Source organism: Silene latifolia, chromosome X (genome assembly GCF_048544455.1).
Source record: "Silene latifolia isolate original U9 population chromosome X, ASM4854445v1, whole genome shotgun sequence".
Classification (NCBI taxonomy): domain Eukaryota; kingdom Viridiplantae; phylum Streptophyta; class Magnoliopsida; order Caryophyllales; family Caryophyllaceae; genus Silene; species Silene latifolia.
In genome coordinates, this window is record NC_133537.1 from 82266246 (window position 1) to 82289461 (window position 23216).

The window sequence follows — 23216 nt, forward strand, 5'->3', positions numbered from 1 at the left end:
CATCATGGCGAACAAGCCAGACTCGGTGTCATTTATAGTTTGATGATGCCAGGCAAACGGATCTCGACGAACCGGAACGCCGGTATGTCTTTCCCTCCGTTCTTCTCTTTGACCCTTGACTCCACGTAGTCGCTCATGAGGCTCGCTTTGTGAGAGGCAAGAACGTCAAAAAGTGAGATTGTAAAAGCGGTGACCCCACTTTTTAGTTGTTGAACATAATTACAATTTAATTCCACTTACAACAATGTGACCAGCTTTGCATATCTCCGATTGCCGCGGACTTGAATAGTACTTACAGTCCAGAAGATCAATCGTCCTAGAATTAAAGTTGATACACACACATGCATAATGGGCTTCAATCTTAATGGGTACGAAGATTAAATCAGCCTTGAAGCTGAAATCTGTCCCACAGTCGGTTCGGAATACGTCCCACGTATTGTACAACCTGTCGGTGTCCGGTGTTTGTTGGACAGGGTCTCGCACAAGGTTCAAGATTATTTCCTGTTCAAGTAGCAGTATATGTGTGAGGATACCAGTGGAGTTATAGGGGTTGTGCATTGGAGTTGCACAAAGAACTCTTATAGCATAATGAAGAATGCCCGAGTTCATACTTTGGTTGTTAATAACTCCTCAAAACAAAATGTTTAACTCCGGGCGGGAATGTATAACTTTAGACTTAATTTCCCTTTGTGAAAGTTTTAAAGAGGGTATGTGCAACTCTTATAACATATTAAAGGGATTGATTAGGACCATACCATATGACGGATACCGAAGAAAGACGAACGAAAAAGCCCGCAATCCTCTGCCTCCAATCGATTAAGCAACAAGGACCAACACTCAATCACTTTTTCATCCATTGGCGTCTCAGGGAGCATAGACAACATTTGCAACCTATTAATTGTTCCGTGCCGTCCATAACTCACAAGTGGTTCACTGTAGTTCAGACAGCAGGAGTTAATCAGGCTATAACGTATACTAAATGGGAAGGTAACTGCTATTAAAATGACTGCATAACTTCACTGGTGAAATGTATAACTGCAGTTTAGGAATGTGTAACCCCATTAACGATATTTATAACTTCAGTGATGAAACATATAACTCCATGTATCACTCTAGGTATAACTCCAGGCCTCTAATGTATAACTCCAAAGTATATATTGTACAACTCTGACCATATACTGTAAAACTCTACTCAAAATACGGTAGAATTCCCAGTATGGAAATGTGTCTATATTAATAAAACTTAATATGATAAAAAAAATAGGATTTTAGACAGCTTACTCATTTGGAAATTTGTAGTCATCAAGAAAAACGTAGTCAGCCACTTGTTTGCGATACACCGGGATGTCCCTAGTTAATGCCTTGTTCATCTTCATCATCTTGGCGACCACGGTAAGGTCGGCGTCTAGTTCGCCGACATATTTGGTGCAACCAAGGCCGTCGCCCTTACCCCGGGAGCGGCTATTAACAGCTGAGAGGGCCCGACTGGACGGCGTCCGGCCCAGGGCTACTTTGGAAGGTGGAGTCTGGAAGGTTGAACCGACCTTAGAGCAAGGTCGTTTAGCGAACTGTTCTCCGCATTTCCAACACCTCTCTTCCTTCCACTTGTGTTCTTGGCCGACCTCTCGTTTATCACGCGCCTCCTCCAATTCACGGTCTTTAAGCTCCTTAAAAGCTGATACCCTGGATAACACATCTTCCCTGTCCACGTTAATGTCACTGAGGACAAGGGTTGCAGCAATTTCCGCTCGCATGAGGTCATTGCTTTCCTCAGTCCCTAGGGTACAGTCGAATGGCTCTCCACGGTGACAAAGAACATATGAACCATGACGTATGAGACACACGTCATTGGCGGTATGTCCCGCTCCCCGCCGATTGAATTTAATGTTGACAAAAGGGAACCCTTCAACTCTCTTGCCTTTGTCGAGCCCTTTGTAGGCCATATACTTTCCCATTGCATCACTCTGGCGGAAGTTAGGCAAGGCGTTTAAAAGCGGATTACCAATTAAGAAAACAAATGGAGATAATGATTAATCTAGTCACCAGTTTGATAGGACTTACGATGAATACGCGCAATCCCTCCGTACGGTAATTTGAAGATCGTCCTCGTAAGAACGATTATCAAGATACTCGATCTGCTCCGACAGGAAATTTATACAAATGCAAGAGTAATGATCTTCATCACCGGTGCACGGGACGAAAACCTACACACATGCACCAAAAATCTAAGAGTTATAAAACATAATAAGCAGATTAGAGGCATACATATTGTGCGTAGTTGGAATTATACTTTCTATTGCTAGAGTTATACATTATATGAGTAGAGTTGTACAATCAATTTCTAGAGTTACACAAAGTATATTGTTGCGATTGTACATTATGTGCGTAAGCATTTGCCTGGAGTTATACATTATATCGTATATGCTTACGATTGTACTTTATGTGCATAGAGTTATACATTCTATGGCAAGAGTTATACATTATATGTCCAGAGTTATGGAGTGAGGTTAGCCACTCATCGAAACTCTAAGCGTATCTTGTATAGCTCTACACACAAAATAATGTATAACTTCGAGTCCCGCAACGAATAACTCTAGTCATTCTGAAAGCTAGAGTTATATAATGTATAACTCTTGCAATAGAATGTATAACTCTAGCCATAAAATATATAACTGTAAGCATATACAGTGTAGTGTATAATTCGTGTATTACTCTAAGTATAACTCCAGGCCTAACTCCAAAGCATATATTGTACAACTCTAAGCATATCTTTGTTAAACTCTACGAAAATAATGTATCATTCCAGTATGTAAATGTCTCTATATTGATATCTGAGCTCACCATATCGGAGTCCAGTTGGAATGGACTAGGACACGACTCTTGCCACATGTCCCACGCGTAACAAAAGCCTTCAGAATGATCAACAACCAAGTTTTTCTTCCTGCCTTGCCAAATTTCAATTGCTAGGGCCTATAAAAATGATAGACGGGGTTGGCGACTTGTATCACAAGGTACGTACAGGTTGTCACAAAATAACTTGCGGAGTTCGAGCACACTTACAGAGTGACTTAGGCCAAAGAAACAACAGCGAACTTGAAAACAGCATTTGCGGTGTTCGCGTGCGTAAGCCGATTGAGTAGCACGGACAAAGATCGATGACATTTCCAGAACTGTTTCCGGGCATCAACGACCGGAGATCAATACGCGTTATGCGGTTTGGTGTGGGATATGTGACCAATTGTTCCCTACAAAGGATTAGCAAAATTGAGACACGCAGCAAGGGAATGCATTCATGGCCTGTTTGTCTGTCGTATTGAAATATAGGTAAAACTTATCTTTTACTTACGATTTATTATGGTCGTGGAATTCATCAAATACATAATCCATTACATCCTTCCTCACCCTGAACACCGTCCTGAAACGTTCCTTGTTAAAACGCAACCACTGTGAGCATACGTGCTGGTCAGGTTCGGGTGCCCCGCAATCCCGAGAACAACCTAGGTTCTCAGGTACAATGTCCATACACGGAAGGGGGTCAGTTGAATGCAGCAAGAAGGGATGGTGGATCATGTCACATCGCGGCACATAAATAGGGGGTGGATGTGGTGCAACCGGCTCAACCCTAGCACCAGCGATTTCAACTACCAAACCTTCTTTGGCAAAGATCGATCATTCGCTCCTCAACCCCGGCAAATGCCTCATTCACCTCTGCCGTGCTCATGAAAGTCAGGGGGATTTCATTTCCAGACATTGGTTGAAGGATTCCCCGGGTGATCTCCGCACCTCGACAACATCTACGTTTACTCCCCATTGTTAGAATGTTGTTCAACATTCTCAATTACATCCTTTTTCAAAGTGGCCTGAATGAAAAATAACAAAATTAAACGCCAAACGTATAACTCTAGCCATAAAATGTATAATCGTAAGCATAAAATGTATAACTCGGCCATATAATGTATAATCGTAAGCATATACACTATAATGTATAACTCTCTTTGTATAACTCTAGATATACCTCCAGCTATCTAATGTATAACTCTAAAGCATCTATTGTATAACTCTAGTCATATCTTTGTATAAGCGTGGTCGTATATCTTGGTTAAGAGTTGTACCAACCGGCCGTTACAGTTATACTACAGTTACAAGGCCTCAACATAAGTTTCAACAAGGTTATACTATATCAACATAGAGTTATACACTACCAATAAACAAAAAAAAAAAAAAAACATTGTATAAAAAGTATTTATCGCAAATTAAAAAAATTACCTCGCCACCAGGACCACTCCCGTACGCTGGAAGTCCACATGCAGCTTCCTTCATTTCAAGAAGAGAAAAAGACACTCCATCAATTCTTGTGTGTCCAAACCCATTCGGGACCGTAGATTTTTCCATCGCCTTTTCTGACGGTTGATTGTCTGACAATCTTTCAACATTTTCTTGCAATCCCTCCCCATGAACTTGCTCATGCACCTCATCACCTACCACGGGGCGAGATTCAGCATTCTCTGACCGTCCGTCAGCTTGGCCTACAATGTCTGCTGCTCCTTCATGGTCAGTGTCTGACAATCTTCCACCATTTTCAGCATTTTCATTCAATCCGTCCCCATGAACGTGCTCATGCCCCTCATCACCTGTCCAGAGACGAGCCTCATCGTCCTTTGACGGTCCAAGAGTTTCGTCAATTTCCTCCTCGGTGTAACGCGCCTCTAACAACAGTTCTCTGACAGTTGGGGCGGGGGTGCACACAACTTGATCCTCTAACCCCGGGCTATCGGTGACAACGGCTTAGAAACGACCGTATCACCTCCCACTTCCTCCATAATCTTTGACCATGAAACTGCAATCGATTTCGTTGGCGTGTCGGCTTTGACGGACTCTAGACGCGGCTCAACACGGGGGTTACCACCCCTGCCACCCGCATCATTGGCGAGACTAGACAGAACTTCACTTATTTGACGCGTAGATGCATCGATTCCGTCAGATTTTTTGGGAGGCTCAGTAACTACCTCTCCAAATGCAGGAGCGTTACCCACAGAAACCTTCAGCCTTTCTGCAATCTGTTCTGCTTCAGCGACGTACTTTTGAATCTTTTCACCCTCAAAGAATTCTTGAGAGGCCTGACTAGGATTTAGGCCCGTCGGATCACTAGTTACAGCTTTGATCCGTGCGGTTGCATGTGCGTACCATGAATAGAACACAATAGCGTTCCTTTGCATTTGTAGATAAAGCTCGTGGGTACCCTGAATCCAAGAAGTACACTAAGTTAGTTATATTATAATATATGGGTACGTTGTGAAACAGTAATCCATCTCGCAGTAAATATATAATAGTTTGCACTTACATCGACAAATGACCCTAGCTTTCAATTCCTGGTCATCCTCGACGCCGATGGTAGTTCTATCTCGAAGGAACTTCTTCTCGAACTTGGGCGGGAGAGAGAGAGGGGGGGGGGTTAGCAACAGATTGTTTGGGTTCACGCGGGCCGCCGAGGTCGCCACTCGTCCACACTCCTTCCATAAGAGGGGTCTTGAAGGCACCTTGGATACCTGGTCTTAGACAAGGTTAAAGTACCCAATCCCCTTTGACCCACCTCAAATTTTACCCTCTCTACAAGCGCAGATTTCATCCCAATGTTTAATCAAAGGTAGATCATGTTCACAAGGCTTACCCTTGTAATCATATCGCTGAAAGTAGCTTATCATGAGGAACGGGATACACCCGTTCAACATTGTTACCCCGTTTTTCTGATCTACCCCGCTTTCACCGTCATGTCCAAAATATAAGAGCACCAGTCAAAATGCGGGATGGCTTTAGGATCTTCTACACCCTTAATGACTTCCAATCTATCCCGTTGTTTGGGGTGGGTGCGAGGAATGAAGACATACAGAACAAAACAAATAGGCGGCAAAATTGATCGTCCGCCTCCTCGTACTCCATAAGTTGCTTGAAAACTTTCCCTAAGGGTATTGAACTATTCCCTTTGGCCACCCCGTACGCTTGCCGCCATTTATCCTTCAGCTCCTTATTCTCGGGATCGGTGGACCCCTTCTGCGAGCTCACAGGCACCAAAGGGAGAGGGCTGGGTCCGAAAGGTAACAAGCTTGATCATGCACGTCATGCTTATCGATCATAAACTCCTTCTTCCGCGAAGCCCCGAACACATATGACCCGTCGAGAAGGACTCCAAGAACAGCGAAAGTGTGCAAGTGGGAAGCTGCTAATCTTGAGTTCCAAAAGGCCACCAAACCCAATTTTCTTAACAGCGGACACCTGATCCTCATTAAGCTTTTCAATGACAGAGACAAGTCTTTGAGGTCGACACGAAACCGTTACTTCATGCACCCTCTTTACCCTTGGCTTGGCCTCAACCATCTGGGGAAAAGCAAGGACAACACACAAAATTAGACATACTGTAGTTGCAATTAGAGATATTTGGAACAAAGAAATAGACATACTGTGAATTAAAGTAATACAATAGATAGTCAGAGTTATACAAAATATAAGAAAAGTTATACATTCTGATAATAGAGTTAATCAGGAAATATCAAGAGTTATACATTCTGACAGCAAAAGTTATTCAAAATGTAATCAGAGTTATACAACAAATGACAACAGTTATAAAAGGGTCAAACTTTGAACCTGGGAATCAGCTCCTTCTCAAGATTGGTACAACATCCATCCGTAGTCTGACAAACAAAAAGGGATTCAGATTAACAGTACAGTTATACATATAATAACAAGTTATCTAATGTGTAACTCTAGGCATATACTGTATAACTCCAGGAATAAAATGTACAACTCTAACCAAATATTGTATAACTCCAGTTATACATTATGACAGCAGAAGTTATTCAACATGTAATCAGAGTTATACAACAAATGACTGCGATAAAATGTATAACTCTAGCAATAGAAAGTATAACTCTGGTCATGTAATGTATAACTCTAGTCCTAGATGTATAACTCTAGCAATAGAAAGTATAACTCTGGTCATGTAATGTATAACTCTAGTCCTAGATGTATAACTGTAAGCATATACAAGATAATGAATAACTCCAGGAATAACTCAGGTATAAGTCCAGGCATCTAATGTATAACTCCAAAGTATAAATTGTATAACTCTAGCTTTATATTGTATATATCCAGGTATAAATTGTATAACTGTAGGCATATATTGTATAACTCTATGAATGGAAACTAATTAAAAGTATAGTCATACATATAACAATTAGAGTTTGACATTATGAAGAAGGAGTTGGTCACAGAATCAGAAGAGCTATACATCTAGAACCCAGAGTTATACATCTATGAACCAGAGTTATACATATTGCGTACTAAAGTTATACATCTATTAACCAGTTTTTTACATTAATTACCCAGAGTTACAATGTATAACTGTAAGCATATACAGTATAATGAATAACTTCAGGAATAACTCCAGGTATAAGTCCAGGCATCTAATGTATAACTCCAAAGTATAAATTGTATAACTCTAGCTATATATTGTATATATCCAGGTATAAATTGTATAACTGTAGGCATATATTGTATAACTCTATGAATGGAAACTAATTAAAAGTATAGTCATACATATAACAATTAGAGTTTGACATTATAAAGAAGGAGTTGGTCACGAGAATCGAAGAGCTATACATCTAGAACCCGAGTTATACATCTAGCAACAGAGTTATACATATTGCGTACTAAAGTTATACATCTATTAACCAGAGTTTTACATTAATTACCCAGTGTTATACATATTGAGTACATCTATTAACCAGTTTTTTACATTAATTACCCAGAGTTATACATCTATTAACCAGAGTTTTACATTAATTACCCAGAGTTATACATATTGAGTACTATAGTTATACATCTAGTAAGCAGAGTTAGACATCTAGTAACGTATAAATCAAAATCGAAACTTTTAACCTGGATATCAACTCCCGTGTCAATACTTTCTACAACATCCATCTGTAGATGACAAACAATTGGGATTAGAGTTATACAGATATTTAATTGAAGTTACAAATCATTCTATAAGAGTTATACCAACAACACGAGATTTTTTACCTTCGATTCAGATTTCTTGGAAGATTTCTTGGCATTTTTCTTGGCAAAAACCATTGTTAATTATCAAATGACCTCGAATTTGATCTGCACAACCATAATTAACAATTGAACAAATAAACATCAACAAACCCATAATTGAAAATTGAAAAATCAAATGAACTCTTTTTATGATAGTTTAACAAAGGCAATAATTAACAAAAAAACAAACTACAAATCACTGAATAAGGAATGGAGAAAATACCTTATAAAAAAATGGAGACAAAGTAGTTTGCACGCGAGTTGGTATTAATTTGTAGTGATGAAAATGGCGTTTGTTAGGATGGAGTTAATTGGTAGTGATGAAAATGGAGTTATCAGAATTGTGAAGAAAGAAAAGGAAGACGAAATGACAGGAAATAGAGGGAAAAATACCCGCAAGTTGTTTTGAATTGTCTAGAAAATGAGGAGGGAAATGATCATTGGTGATGGACAAACAAAGTGTTGCATGCATGGGTTAGTGGGTAAGAGGAGAGAGGTAAATCAAAAATATTAGTTTAATGGGGTTTAGTGGGGTTTTTTGCCAAATCGTGGCCATTGCTTTGCTTGATCCAACCGTCCACATTAGGACTTATGGACTTAATATATGTAAGGACCTTAGTTGATCTCTTCTCTCTCTCTCTCTCTCTATATATATATATATATATATATATAGTAATAAGCTCAAATGAGTCCACCTCTTACATTTGAGTCCATAAGTCTCATTGTGAGCCTTTGGATCTTGGAAATGGAGGGCTTAGATGAGAACCCAAAAATTAAGGTTAATGCTCTAATTTGTCCATCTCCCTCTAATTTTCTCATTAACTACATTAATCCTCCTCATCTTTCATTCACCAACTCATTATCACATCTCCTCATTCTCTCTCTATATCTCACTTCTCCATATTCTCTCCAAAAAAACCAAGAAAAAAAAAACCCAAAAAACCAAACAAATAAAAAACCCAAAAAATCCAAATAAATCATTTACTCATCTTTTCCTCATTCACCATCCACCTACCACCACCCACCGGAAACCACCACAGTCGCCAACCGCCGCCGCCGCCGCCATCGCCGCCGCCTCCCCGACGTCATTTTTTATTTTTATTATTTTTTTTTTTTTTAAAAAAAAAAAACTTGATGTTTGGGTGTTCTTTTTATTTATTTATTTTGTTTTCTCCTTATATCGTCTTGCTATATAATATTGTTTCAAATTTGTGAGTTTTTTTTTATTTTAATCTTAGATCTACTAAAATAGATCAATTTTCATGACCCGTTTTTTTTTTCATTTCCGTTTTTTTTTTTTTTTTTTTTTTTTTTTTTTTTTTCAATTTTGATGTTTTGGTCTTTTTTTTTTTTTCCGGTAATTGACATTCTTACAAATTATAGTTTGATTTTAGTACTAAATCTATTAGTTATGAAATCTCATTTTTTACTTTTTTCTTGTTGATATCACTTTGTTAATATTCGTCTTGTTATATATTTGCCAAATTTCGTATTTAAAATTTTCTTGTGGTATTGTGTGATTTATGATCTATTAAAATTACTTTATCGGTTAAAATTACACTTTTTTTCGTTAAAATTACACTTTTTTCCGTTAAAATTACACTTTTTTCCGTTAAAATTACACTTTTTTTTGGTTAAAATCACAGTTTTTTCCTTGTTAAAAATACACTTTTTTCCGTTAAAATTACATTTTTGTGTGTTAAAATTACACTTTTTTTCCGGTTAAAATTATAGTACTAAATCTATTAGTTATGAAATCTCATTTTTTACTTTTTTCTTGTTGATATCACTTTGTTAATATTCGTCTTGTTATATATATTTGCCAAATTTCGTATTTAAAATTTTCTTTTGGTATTGTGTGATTTAGGATCTATTAAAATTACTTTATCGGTTAAAATTATACTTTTTTCCGTTAAAATTACACTTTTTTCCGTTAAAATTACACTTTTTTTTTGTTAAAATCACAGTTTTTTCCATCTTAAAAGTACACTTTTTTCCGTTAAAATTACACTTTTTTCTGTTAAAATTACACTTTTTTTTCGGGTTAAAATTACCCTTTTTTCTGTTAAAATTACACTTTTTTCCTTTAAAATTACACTTGTCTTCATTAAAGTTACATTTATCTCTACTAAGGTTATCTTCTCAATGACTAAAGTTACGCTTTTGGACTAAAGTTAGAACAATTTGGACTGAAGTTACAAAAATTTGGACTAAAATTACACAATTTGGACTAAAATTACACAATTTGGACTAAAGATACACAAATTTGGACTATAGTTATACATTTGGATTAAAATTACACTTTTATGGACTAAAATTACACTTCCGTGGACTAAAATTACACTTTTGTAGACTAAATTTATACATTTGTGGATTAAAGTTACACATTTGTAGACTAAAATTACACTTTTTTGGACTAAAATTACACTTTTGTGGACTAAAATTACACTCATAAAATGATAAAAGATACACACTATCAATTTACTAAGTTACACTTTAGTGGACAATGATTGGAATTGCACAATCTAAATGACTCAAAATAAATGAATTGTGTAACTTTAGTTCTAATTGTGTAATTTTACTCTAAATTTAGTCGTAAATAGTGTATTATTAGTTCAAAATTATTCGTAAATAGTGTATTTTCAGTCCAAAAATGTATTTTTAGTTCAAAATTGTATAATTTTAGTCCAAATTTAGTTGTAAATATTGTATTCAATTTAGTCGTAAACTCCATCAGTTCGTCCAAATTAGTTAGTCCATATTGTCCAAATTGTTCCAAATTAGTTAGTCCAAATTGTCCAAATTGTTCAAATAGTCCAAATTAGTCTGTCTAACTTTAGTCCAAGAGTGTAACTTTAGTCATTAATAGAGATAAGTGTAATTTTAACCGAAAAAAGTGTAATTTTAAAGTAGAAAGGTGTAATTTTAAAGGAAAAAAATGTAATTCCAACAAAAAAAGTGTAATTTTAATAGAAAAAAGTGTAATTGTAACAGAATTGAGTGTAATTTTAACATAAAAAGTGTAATTGTAACAAAAAAAGAGTAATTGTAAGAAGAAAAAGTGTAATTGTGACAGAAAAAGTGTAATTGTAACAAGAAAAAGTGTAATTTTAACAGGAAATAGTGTAATTGTAACAAGAAAAAGTGTAATTCCAACAAGAAAAAGTGTAATTGTAATAGAAAAAAGTGTAATTTTAACAGGAAAAAGTGTAATTTTAACGAAAAAAAGTGTAATTTTAACGGAAAAAAGTGTAATTTTAACGGAAAAAAGTATAATTTTAACGAAAAAAAATGTAATTTTAACAAAAAAAAAGTGAAATTTTAACTGATATTAACAAGGCGAGATTTGTAAAAAAACCAAGATAAACACCAACAATATAAAAAAGTGTTATTTTAATAATAGAGAAAAATGTAACTTTAATAAAAAAAAAGTGTAACTTTAATAGAAAAAAAGTGTAACTTTAATATAAAAAAGTGTAATTTTAATGGATGAAAATGTAACTTTTTTTTGGTAGAAGGTAAGTCTTCTCATTAAGCACAAAAGCATCTATTACAAACTAAAAGTGAATAATTAAGAGAAGCTCCTATACTATAGAAGCTATCCAGTTTGCATCCAAATTTTTTACAATCTTACAACTAGCCAATCTTAATTTGATGCATTTTTGAATCTGAGAGATAACTATGCTCGGTCTTAATAGGATTCCTTCCAATCTTGCTTGATTTCTTTGATGCCATACTTTATAATAAACTGCCATGAAAGCAGCCAAACAGACATTACGCTTCAGCAGGCTCCATTTTCTTCTTCCCACCCATATTAGTCCATTCACAGAAGGACTAGGAATGCATAACCAAGCACAAACCCCTGCCAGAACCATTGAAGTATACTGACAGTCTTTAAAAACATGCTCAACTGTCTCTGTCCAACATTACACAAATCAACACGGCTCATCCCGACAAATTCCATGCTTGAAAAGTCTAGCTTTAACGTTCAGAGCATTCCTAAGAATTAACCATGCCAAAAATTTATGTTTAGGCAATGCCCAACTCTTCCATATCAGTTTTGCCCAGCCAACTTTCTGTTCCTTATGACGAATCCACTGATATCCAGAGGCCACAGTATACCCCTTCTTATCGCAAGCCAAGTACCAAAGACCATAACCGGACTTAAAATCATCCCTAACTCTGCAGACAGTCTTCCAGTTCCAGCTCATATGAGTCTTTGGAACATGACTATCCCAACTGCTGCCCCTGATATACACCTGATGCACCCATTTGACCCACAAACTATCAGGCTTGCTATATATCCACCAAACTAGTTTCCCAATGGTAGCCCTATTCCAGTCAGGACTATATCTAAGGCCAAGTCCCCCCTCACTCTGAGGAGTACACACCTTTTCCCAGCTAACCATAGGAGTTCTAAGATAAACACTGGTGCCATCCCACAAATAATTCCTACATATACTATCAATCTTCTTCATCACACCTTTGGGAATCATAAAAATGTTTGCCCAATATGTAAAAAGAGAAGTAAGAACAGATTTAACCAACACAAGTCTCCCAGCATAGGAGAGCTTCCTAGCTCCAAAAGCCCTGATTCTCTCAACAATCTTTTCAATCAGGATCTGGCAGTCCTTTTTACCTAGTCTACCAAAAAGAATGGGTATACCAGTGTATTTAAAAGGGAGCGCCCTTCAACACAACCAGAAATCCCAATAATATATTCCTTATCCTTCCCTCGAACTCCAGAAAAATAGATGTTAGACTTATGCTTATTCATTTGAAGACCTGAAGCTGCAGAAAAAGTGGCAAAGGATCTCAACAGAACCATAATGATCGGGTATCACCTTTGGAAAATAGTAACAAATCATCAAAGAAACATAAGGTGTGTAATTTAAGCCTACCTTGCAAAGAGAATGAAATTTGAAAGGAAGAACCTCAGTAGTAAAGTTCAGGACCCTAGATAGGTACTCCATAGCAATGGTAAATAACAAAGGAGATAGGGGATCTCCTTGTCTCAAACCTTGTTTCCCTTGAAAAAAACCAAAGGTTTCACCATTAATCACCAGAGAATAGGAAGCAATGGTTACACATTCCTGGACCATTAGGATAAAATGAGGAGGAAAGTTCAAAGCTCTCAGCATTTGAAAGAGAAATGACCAATTGACTGAGTCATAAGCTTTTTTTAGATCAACTTTAATAAGGCATCTAGGAGAAACAGATGACCTATTATACAACCTGATGATATCCTGGCAAACAAGAATATTTTCAATTATATTTCTTCCCTGGATAAAACCTCCTTGGTTAGGACTGATAATATGGGGGAGGATCTTGGCTAGCCTAGCACAAAGAAGCTTAGAAATGACCTTATACAGGACATTACAACAAGCAATGGGCCTGAATTGGGTCACATCCACAGGTAAGGGCACTTTTGGGATCAGAGTAACTAGAGTATGATTGATTTGCTTTAAAATTCTTCCATGAGTAAAGAAATCAGCTATGGCTTTACAGATATCACCCCCAATGATCTCCCAAGAATCCTTAAAGAAGGCACTGGAGTACCCATCAGGCCCAGGAGCTGAAAATGTAACTTTAATAGAATGTTTTCGACATTTTTAAATATGAAATCTGAAAAACTAGATCTAAAAACTAAAGCATAAGTAAAGCATAATATCATTTAAGAAAATAAATCTAAAACAAAAATTACAATTTTTTTCAAAAACCTAGATCTAAACTTTGAAAAAAATAACTAATATAATAATAACACCCGAAAAAATTCGAATTTTTTTAAACGAAAAAAAAACGGATTCTGTAAAAGAGAAACCACCAAAAAAAGAGTAGAATAAAATAAAAGGGGATATGAAGAAAATGGCTTAAAACAAACCATTACCTCAATTTGAAAAAAGAAAAAAGAAACTAAGACATGAAAGAAGAAAAAGGCTAGATCTAAAAATAAAAATAAAAACTGAAAAACAAGATTTGAAAAGCAAAACAGAAAAATGAAAACAAGGAGGACGTCTTGTTGTTGGCGGTAGGCGGAGACATAGAGGAGGGAGAGCTGGTGGCCGTGGCCATCACACCACCACCACAACCATCAGATCTGCACCGCCGTGCGTGAGGGAGGCAGAGGCTGGGCACTGGTGGTCGGTTGGTGATAATGGCAGTGATGGCTGGTGGTTGGTAAAGAAGGGGAGATAGGTGGTGGGACTGGTGGATGTCGGGAATCGGGATGGGGGAGAGTGTTGGTGGTGGAGGTCGTGATGGTGGGAGGAGAAGGCGGCGTTGGGGTTGCGGGGTTGAGGGTTGCGGGGTTGCGTAGGAACGGGGTTGGGGTTGCGGGGTTGAGGGAGGGCGACGTTGGATGGTGGTGGGGTTGCGGGGCCACTGGCTGCCGGAGGAAGGAGGGGCTGCCGGAGGAAGGAGGGCGACGTCGAGGAGGAACGCTTTTCTTTTTTTTTTTCTGAGATTTTTTTGGGTTTTATTTGTTTCATTGGGTTTTTTTTTTCTGAGATTTTTTGGGTTTTTTTTTGTTTGATGAGAGTAAAATGAGAGAATGTGAAAGTGAGATGTAGAGAGGGAGAGGAGGGTGTGATAATGAGGGAAGGAGTGATTAGTGAGAAATTTAATTGAATTGAGGAGGTAATTAAGGGAGCTTGATTTCTAGCCCTTCATTGAGATCTAATCTCACCCATTGATTCCCTTCATCCAGATACCCATATGAAGACTTAGGGACTCAATAGATGTAAGGGACTTAGAAGAACTTGACACTATATATATATATATATATATATATATATATATATATATATATATATATATATATATATATATATATATATATATATATATATAGGGTTAGGATCCGGTGAGAACCCCTACTATAATGAGAACTGTGAGAACCTTTAGTCTTAGAAAAATAAATGGTTAATATCATACCACGATTTAATTTTCGTCCACACCCTTAGTCATTTAACCAAGTTGATTTCTCTGTCCAATATATTTCTCCCTCCCTCGTCACCAGACTACTTCCTCAAATTGGAGACAAGCTTCAGTATTTTGCTGCTTCCTTCATCAATGGAGACACAAATTTAACACATCTTTCACCAATGCTGCAAATTCAATGAGGTTTGTTTAACTTCTCCACTAATTTCCCAGAAATTCGACTTTATTACTTGAAATTTGTCAAAAATTCGACTTTATTACTTGGAATTTGTTATTTCGTCAACAAATCACGGTTGACAAATTGTTGATTTAAGCTACGTATAATTGGGGTACAAAATTGAAATTGTTGACTTATGTTTGTGAAATTAGGGTTTATGTTCATGAAATTGGTAAATTAGGGTTGGGAGAAATTGAGAAATTACCTCAATTTGTTGAAATCGTAAAATTGGGAACTCAATTTCGTAAATTAGGTAGTCTGGATCTGTTTGTAGTGTTGATTAAGAGAACTTAGTACTCCATTTCCCTTTGTCCCATTATATCTGTTTTCATGTTATATACGGCATTGTGTTACGGAGTGCATAGATGGTCGTACACAAGACTAATTGTGTATCTAACGGTCTTATACAAGACTAATTGACTTGCTATTTATCGAAATGTTCACCTGGCAATGTGAGATGAATATTTTTTTGATGGAGGATGTTATTTTTTGTTGATTTTACTGTAAAACTTGATGGAATTGTTGAGTTGATATTAAGCTATTAGGTAGCAGAATTTTGGGAGTCTTTGGTCGATGGGAAACTAAATAAAAAATCCGTCTCAAATTTATGTTTTTTAGGCGTATTGCGTTTGGGGTTATTATTATATTTTTTTTTTTCCATCTTCGAGTGTTTCTCTGTGAGTCTATAGATAAATTGTGAAAGCAGGTTGCCTTCTTTTCACTTGTAAAGGTATCCCTTTTGTTGCTATATGACACTCACATACTTAGGGCTACTTAGGGACTAATCTCCATCATTAATCGTGCCATTTAGAACAGGGACGAAGACAGGAATGTTACTGATGCATACATGTGCCATAACAGACTATCGATAACATTGTTGGAATCAGTCCCTTCTGAAAGACACCATAACTTGCTCCTTAGGATGATTTAGAATGCCCAACCGGTACCAAATGAAAATTACATGAGTTAGCTACCACCTCCAAAAAGAATCATCTCAAGATGTTGTCGGGTTTGAAAGATATGATCGTTTTAGTGTTGACAGGTCAGGCTGAAACTGTGTTGTACATTGCAGCACACAGTGTCAAATTTCAGGCACCATAACTCTTGACTCGAGATAAACCAGGGAGTGACCCATATTCCAAACCAAAGCTAGATGAGTTGGCTATGATCTCTAATTGGAATAACCCGAAAAACCTTCCTAGATCTTTCATTATTCATCTGGGAGTGATTGCAGGTCAGAACTGACCTGTTGTAGCATTCATCTGCAAGGTCTGTTTGCAGAGGCTATAACATGAGCTACACATAAGCTATGAGCATGATTCCACTCTCAGTTTTAGCTAACATTCCAAGCTCTCCAAACATATAAAAAACATAAAGAATTACTGAGTGTAGCTCAAGATATGATGTAAATAATAGGCCCCCTTATTCTGATTTGCAGACTTGTAATGCTTGTATCAACATTAAACTTGAGTTCTCTTGATTACTCCGGTTGCAAGTGTTTTATGAAGTTCAAGCGAATTTCTGCGGCATTTTGTTAGTTATAGTGCGTGTGCACTAAATTGTACTCCCTCTGTCCAATTGAATAGTTTATATTTGCTTTTTTTGTGAGGGGAAAATAAAACAAGAGTAAATTATTGACGGGACGGAGGGAGTAGTAGAAACTTACAATTATGTAGTACGAAGCACTATTTAACCTGGCTTTTCCTAGTGTTTAAATACTTATATTAGTTTAGGTTGCTGGGACTTTGAAAGGAATGAAGGAAATTGTGAAGTTGACAATCGATCTCTCTGTGACTGTTCATCAACATGCTGTTTAGACTTTAGAGTTTGGTTGACATAAGGGAGGAGGAGCATTGATGATAAATTGATAATCACTTTTTTTTATCATTATAAGTCAAGAAAATATGATAGCTGATATTTCCGTGCTTTGGAGTTTTGAAGCCATGCAGCACGAAAACATCAAAGAGGGGAATGCACATATTTTGCTCACGAATTCTATTATATTACGTTAATTATGCCAGTGTATATGTGAAAATCTTATTGGAAATTCACATATGTTAGTGTTTATTTAGTCATTCTGCCCTTTGTACTAGTTAGAGCTGCTTACTGGACCTCTTGCGGAATGCTTATTTTAACTGGTTTGTATTTTTTTTTAGGTATTTGAAGCTGGTGATGTAGTGATTCTAAGTGATACAAATGATGTTGGTGCTGTGAGCCACCGTCAACTTGCAACTCTTCAGTGTGGTGCAACTCAATACCTTTTTCTTTGTTTACGTTCATGATCATTAAAATGCATAAATAAGAAGAACAAGGTGGTGAGTTCTTTTATCTAAATCACATTAATTAAAATTGATTATACCACTTGAAAGTAACCTAGACCCAATTTAGGTGATGAATGCTTAATTTAGCAATTTAATTGTTTTGACACAGGACCCTAAGTTTACATATTTCATGCACATACAACGTTATTTCATACACATATAACGCCTTTTAATGCACGTATAAGGAAAGTATTAAGGAACCTTAGAAATGTGATTAATGGACATAGTAATGTAATTGTTTTGGGGACGAGGTCAAAACTAAGGGAGTAGTGTCCTAAAACTTAGGACAGAAAAGGGTGGAGGATTGGATTAGGCGGATCCGCGTACGGCCGCAAGACCAAACGACACCCTAGAGGGGCACAATGAACCCTTTTTAGAGGGACTAGGGAATGCACATATATTCTTTTTCATGCATGTACAAGGTTGTTTAATGCACATATATTGCTTTTTTCATGCATATACAAGCACTACTAGAAAACAACTCATTTCCAACCGTTAATTACCAACCAACTTTAAAGTGGTCGGAAAAAATAATTGTCTGGCCGATTTTTTTAAAGTTCCAACCAACTTCACTCGAAATATGCGTGGGATTGAAAATTTCACTTCACGGGTTGTTTCCTACCATTTTTTCGACTGAATAATGGTCGTAGAAAATCATTTTGCTACTAAATTATCAACCACTTTTAGCAGGTTGCTTACTTTGTGATTTCCGACCGAGTTTTCTACCACAGATCGGTCGGAAACAAAAAAAAAACTTTTCAAAACACACGACCACCCTTATTTTGCTCATTCACTCTATTGAAACCTTAAGTGAGACTCACTTGATTAATCCTAAACTTGGCTGTCTTAGTGTCTTAATATCTTATACTTTTTTCTGATTTACTTTTGTGTAGTGGCATATTACACAATATGAGAAGGATGCCTCTAGGAACAAGCCGCTTCAAGAAATTGGCCTTTGGATATCACATAAAATTAAGGTGTGCATTTGTTCATCATTTGGCCATATCTCTATGAATTCACAACATAGAGGCTTGTTTTAAATGTATAATGGGGTGTTAAGAGAGTAAATCAGTCTCATAGAGAAGTATTGTCTCAGATTCTATCTCATTCCAAAAATTGTGTTTCCAGTGTCGTTCTACTATGTTGCAATGTTTTCACTGTCTTTATGACTGCAATTGGTTTGTTGTATTACTCTGTTTTTTTTTACTCAATTAAGGTATGAGTGTGACATACATGCTTTTTGGCAGGATTATCTCAACCAGAAAATGTGGACAATAAATATCAAATATATTGGTAGCGTAATCCAGTTGACTGATAACCATTTTTGTTTGATAGATCCAACATACATGATTCATGCTATTCCGGCCAATGCATCAGATAATGTCCATTGTACCCTGCTTGCGCACAGTGCAATTCATGGTGCAATGGCAGGATATACAGGATTCTCAGTGGGGCCAGTTAATGGTAGACATGCTTACATTCGATTTCAGGTAACCCATTTTTCCTTAATGCTGTTTTCAGAAGTTTAATGCACATACATTGCTTTTTCATGCATGTAGAGGGTTGTTTAATTTTGGGAGACGGGTATCCTATAATTTAGGACTGGAAATGGTTTAGGGTTGGCTTAGGCGAATAATTCGAACGGACGCAAGACCAAAAGACACCCTAGAGGGGCATAGTGAACCTTTTTTAGGGGGACGAGTATAAAACTAGGGAATGCATATATATTGCTTTTTCATACATATACAAGGTTGTTTAATGCACATATATTGCTTTTTCATGCATGTACAAGGTTGTTAATTTTAGGGGACGAATATCCTAAAAATTTTCACTTTATAATATCTTTGATATAGTCATTACCGTTTCTACATTGCACATATTTACATTTTACTTATTTTTAGAGCCAATTAGCTCAAATGGCAGAGCATTGTACAATGCACAAGATGTGGGTTCGACTCCCATATTGGCTATAAAATACTAGTGTTTTTTTCACATTTAGATTGCCAGAGACCTGCCCTTGTAAATTGTAATCCTATTTCAAGTAAGGCACACATATATGGTTATAATTTCTACATACATATAAGCTTGCCTTTGAACTTCTGATCATTATAAACCTATTACACTTGCACGCGCGACTATAATAAACCTATTACACTTGCACGCGCAAGTCTACTTATGGCCTAGGTATCACCAAAACGGACACGGATACGGACACTGACACGACACGGACACGCGACACGGCATCCCATGAAATTTAGGACACGAGACACGTCATTTAAATTTAATAAAATATATATTTTATAGTTATTTATGTGTGATTTTATTTTTGAAAAAGTATTGAATATTAAATTTAAATAAGTGAAGGTAAAACTTGACGTTAATTATAACTCATTCTCATTTCCAAAACCAAAAACTAACTTATAATCAATCTATTTCGACATCTCATTACTAGTCTAAAGAACATCATTTGCCCCCAACTCAACTTATTTTCCCACCAAATTCAACCATATAACAATTCACGCCATTTACTTTATCTTAAATTCAACTTGATTCCGTTTGAAGGTGTGTCCAAATACCACGGACACGGCTCAAAATACCATGGACACGTGCCTAAATAAAAGATGAAAGTTAGACACGGCTTTACAAGTGTCCGACACGTTTTGACGTGTGTCCGACGAGTGTTGTGTCCGACACGGGAAGGCCGATTAAGAGGAGTGTCCGTGCTACCTAGCTTATGGCCTACTCGACTTTGCCCATGCATGACTATAGCTCGCTTAATCTTACTTGTACAAAGTATTATCATGGGATTTGTTATCTAATAGGCTATATGGGAATCGAACCCATACCTTTGTGTAAAATTGCACATCGCTCTACCATTGAGCTAATAGCCTTTAAAATACGATAAACAAAGATGAAATGAGGGGTATACATAACATAATTTCTCCAAAGCGATAAATCAAAACATGTTATAGAATTTAGAATAGAGTCGAAAACAAACACGTGATATATATCCAAAACACAAATCTCAATATCTAACATCTAAAATTGCATGTGAAGATGAAACATGATATTGGAAATTGCTGAGTTTTATTTGCTACACAAGCTTGAATTGTACATATATTACTATTTTCACCACACCAATGGGTGGTATACTAGTATCTAATAATCATATGTCATAAGCTTGTTAGATGGCCAGACGATAATCATTGCTAAGAACATTTGACTTGTAATATCTTTGAGAAGTGTACTGAAGGCAAATAAATGTGCTCTACATGTATAAACAGGGAGCAAAACAATTACACCAAATGATATATTACGTATTATATTGGCTCTAAAATTATATGAGAAATACACGATTATTTGGTTCGCTAACATTAACCAAAATGTTAGTTAGAAATGAAGTAAAAAGCCTTCGACCACCAGGCTGAAAGAAGTTTGCAACTTTGAGAGTCATGATTAAAGTATTTTGTCATCTTGGACGCTAACATTAAGAGTCTTATTTGGAATCACCAGCCATTCAGATATGAGTATTTGTCCTGAAACTAAAATTCCACTAAGAGTCCTAAACGATTGCATGTTATTCTAGTTCCCATGCCTCGAAATGGTTACACTTTTTCTTATTGTGAAGTGTGAACCTAACAGATTATAAGTAGTAATAATCTTATAAGTAGTAATAATCTGATCAAGTCTAACAGTAAAAGAAGTTGCATAATAGTCCATCATATAAAGAAGGCACAATTGAATGAGAAACCATGATACAAAATTGTTGAAATCAAATACAAACCTTGTAATGCGATATTGAATGAATAAGCAGAACACTGTGTGGATGACTATAAGATCCAAGTAACTGTAGGAAATTAAATGAAAAATTAGTTTCTCCCACATAGCCAAGTATTCAACAAGAATGCATTTATAATAATAATGCAACACAAAATTAGGGTTAAGATTCTAAATAAAGAAATAAAAATCAGCAAGGAACACATGAGATTATATTGTTAGATCAATGGTTAAGTATATAAAATGAAGTAATTAATAGGAATACACCCTAATCAATTAATTTGAATAATAAAAATCATAAAAACTGAGGAATAAGAAAGATATTGGAGGAATTGAGGAATTACCTAAATTGTAATTTGCGCGAAATCAGAAAAAATCGATAATGAAATCAGCAAGAACGAAAAAAGAAGCAAAATTGAAGTCGAATGTATGAGGTATTTTGGTTGAAATCACAGTAATGGCGCTCGAAATCAACGAGAATGAAGAAGGAAGTATGAATAGAAAAGAGGCTGAGATGAAGGAGGAGATAGAAAGTCGAACGAAAACAAAAAAAGAGCAAACCGTTTGATAATGTTAGTAAAATGCAGGGTGAGACTATTCTCAAAATATGTTAAATCTCAGCCCTTCAGAGGTTCAAAGTATGTTTAATCTCATCCCTTAAAGAGGTTCTCACAGTTCTCATTATCTTGATGGTTCTCATAGGATCTCAAATATATATATATATATATATATATATATATATATATATATATATATATATATACACATATATACATATATACATATATACATATATATATATACATATATACATATATGTATATATGTATATATATATATATATACATATATGTATATATATATATATACCGGTGAGAACCACCCATATAATGAGAACCGTGAGAACCCTCACTAAATCTCCACTAAATCTTATTCCGAAAGTTTTGATGGATCATTTACCATTAGTTTAGTTTATTTAAACACATTTTTTAGTATCACTAAACAAAATTTATTGATTTTATTAACTGTAACACCCCCTCATACCAAGGTACCTTACCAAGGACTACCCTAGCATGAGAAACTGTTACCATCTCGGTTGCCCGAGGTTAGTATATTAAAAGCAACAATCCAAAACAACTATATTAAAGTATAAAGAGTTTAACGATTACATTATCTCAGACCAACCCAAAATAAAAGTGTAAGGGCCTCAATATAACTGAAATCAAAGACAGCTAAACTCGTAACAGCAGAAGCTAGACTCGAAGTGATGACTCCCCATGACTGTCCCATAACTAAACATCTGCATTACCTGTCATAATCTGCTCACCATCCCCGAATGGATCACCACAGGTTTTACAAAACAATAACACGGGGTCAGTACCGTTCAATCAAGATAAGACAAACAAACAATGTAACCGGCTGATCATCCTCCGTAGTAACCGACTACACACCGAAGTGTGTAGCCCTGCCAGATTATCCATCGCAACAGGTAATCCACTCCGCCAGTGGGTGACCGCAGCCCATACCCACCTAGTCCAGCTCATCAACGAGCGACTAACAATCCCTGTCCCTTAATGTGCACATCCCCTCCCGTGGCGGGTTCCACGGAGGACGAACTATGGTGTGAAGCCACTCCCGCAAGTGACTCCACCACAATCACACACACACACACACAACATCACAGTTGTCATAACACCACAACCGTCACAACACAACCACACCAACACCGTCACCACAACACCCATCCTCCGATGATCAGCTGATAGCAACAATTATGAAACATATGCAATCTCAATCAATTAACAGTACTGAGTAGGAGAAACCCTACCTTTTCGCAATCCTCTTACGCTGCAATCAACCATACAAATGCA

General features: G+C 36.5%; 2 long non-coding RNA genes across 2 annotated transcripts; both read right to left on the reverse strand.

The window, feature by feature from the left end:
• Nucleotides 1–245: 245 nt before the first annotated feature.
• Nucleotides 246–1520, reverse strand: LOC141621466 (uncharacterized). The gene is made up of 3 exons (XR_012532355.1): nucleotides 1282–1520; nucleotides 756–933; nucleotides 246–501 (listed from the first exon to the last, which is right to left on the reverse strand). It is a non-coding gene; the product is annotated as an uncharacterized LOC141621466 (long non-coding RNA).
• Nucleotides 1521–7769: 6249 nt separating this feature from the next.
• LOC141621467 (uncharacterized) lies at nucleotides 7770–8149 on the reverse strand. Its single transcript, XR_012532356.1, has 2 exons — nucleotides 8074–8149; nucleotides 7770–7974 (listed from the first exon to the last, which is right to left on the reverse strand). It is a non-coding gene; the product is annotated as an uncharacterized LOC141621467 (long non-coding RNA).
• Between the last annotated feature and the right edge of the window lie 15067 nt (nucleotides 8150–23216).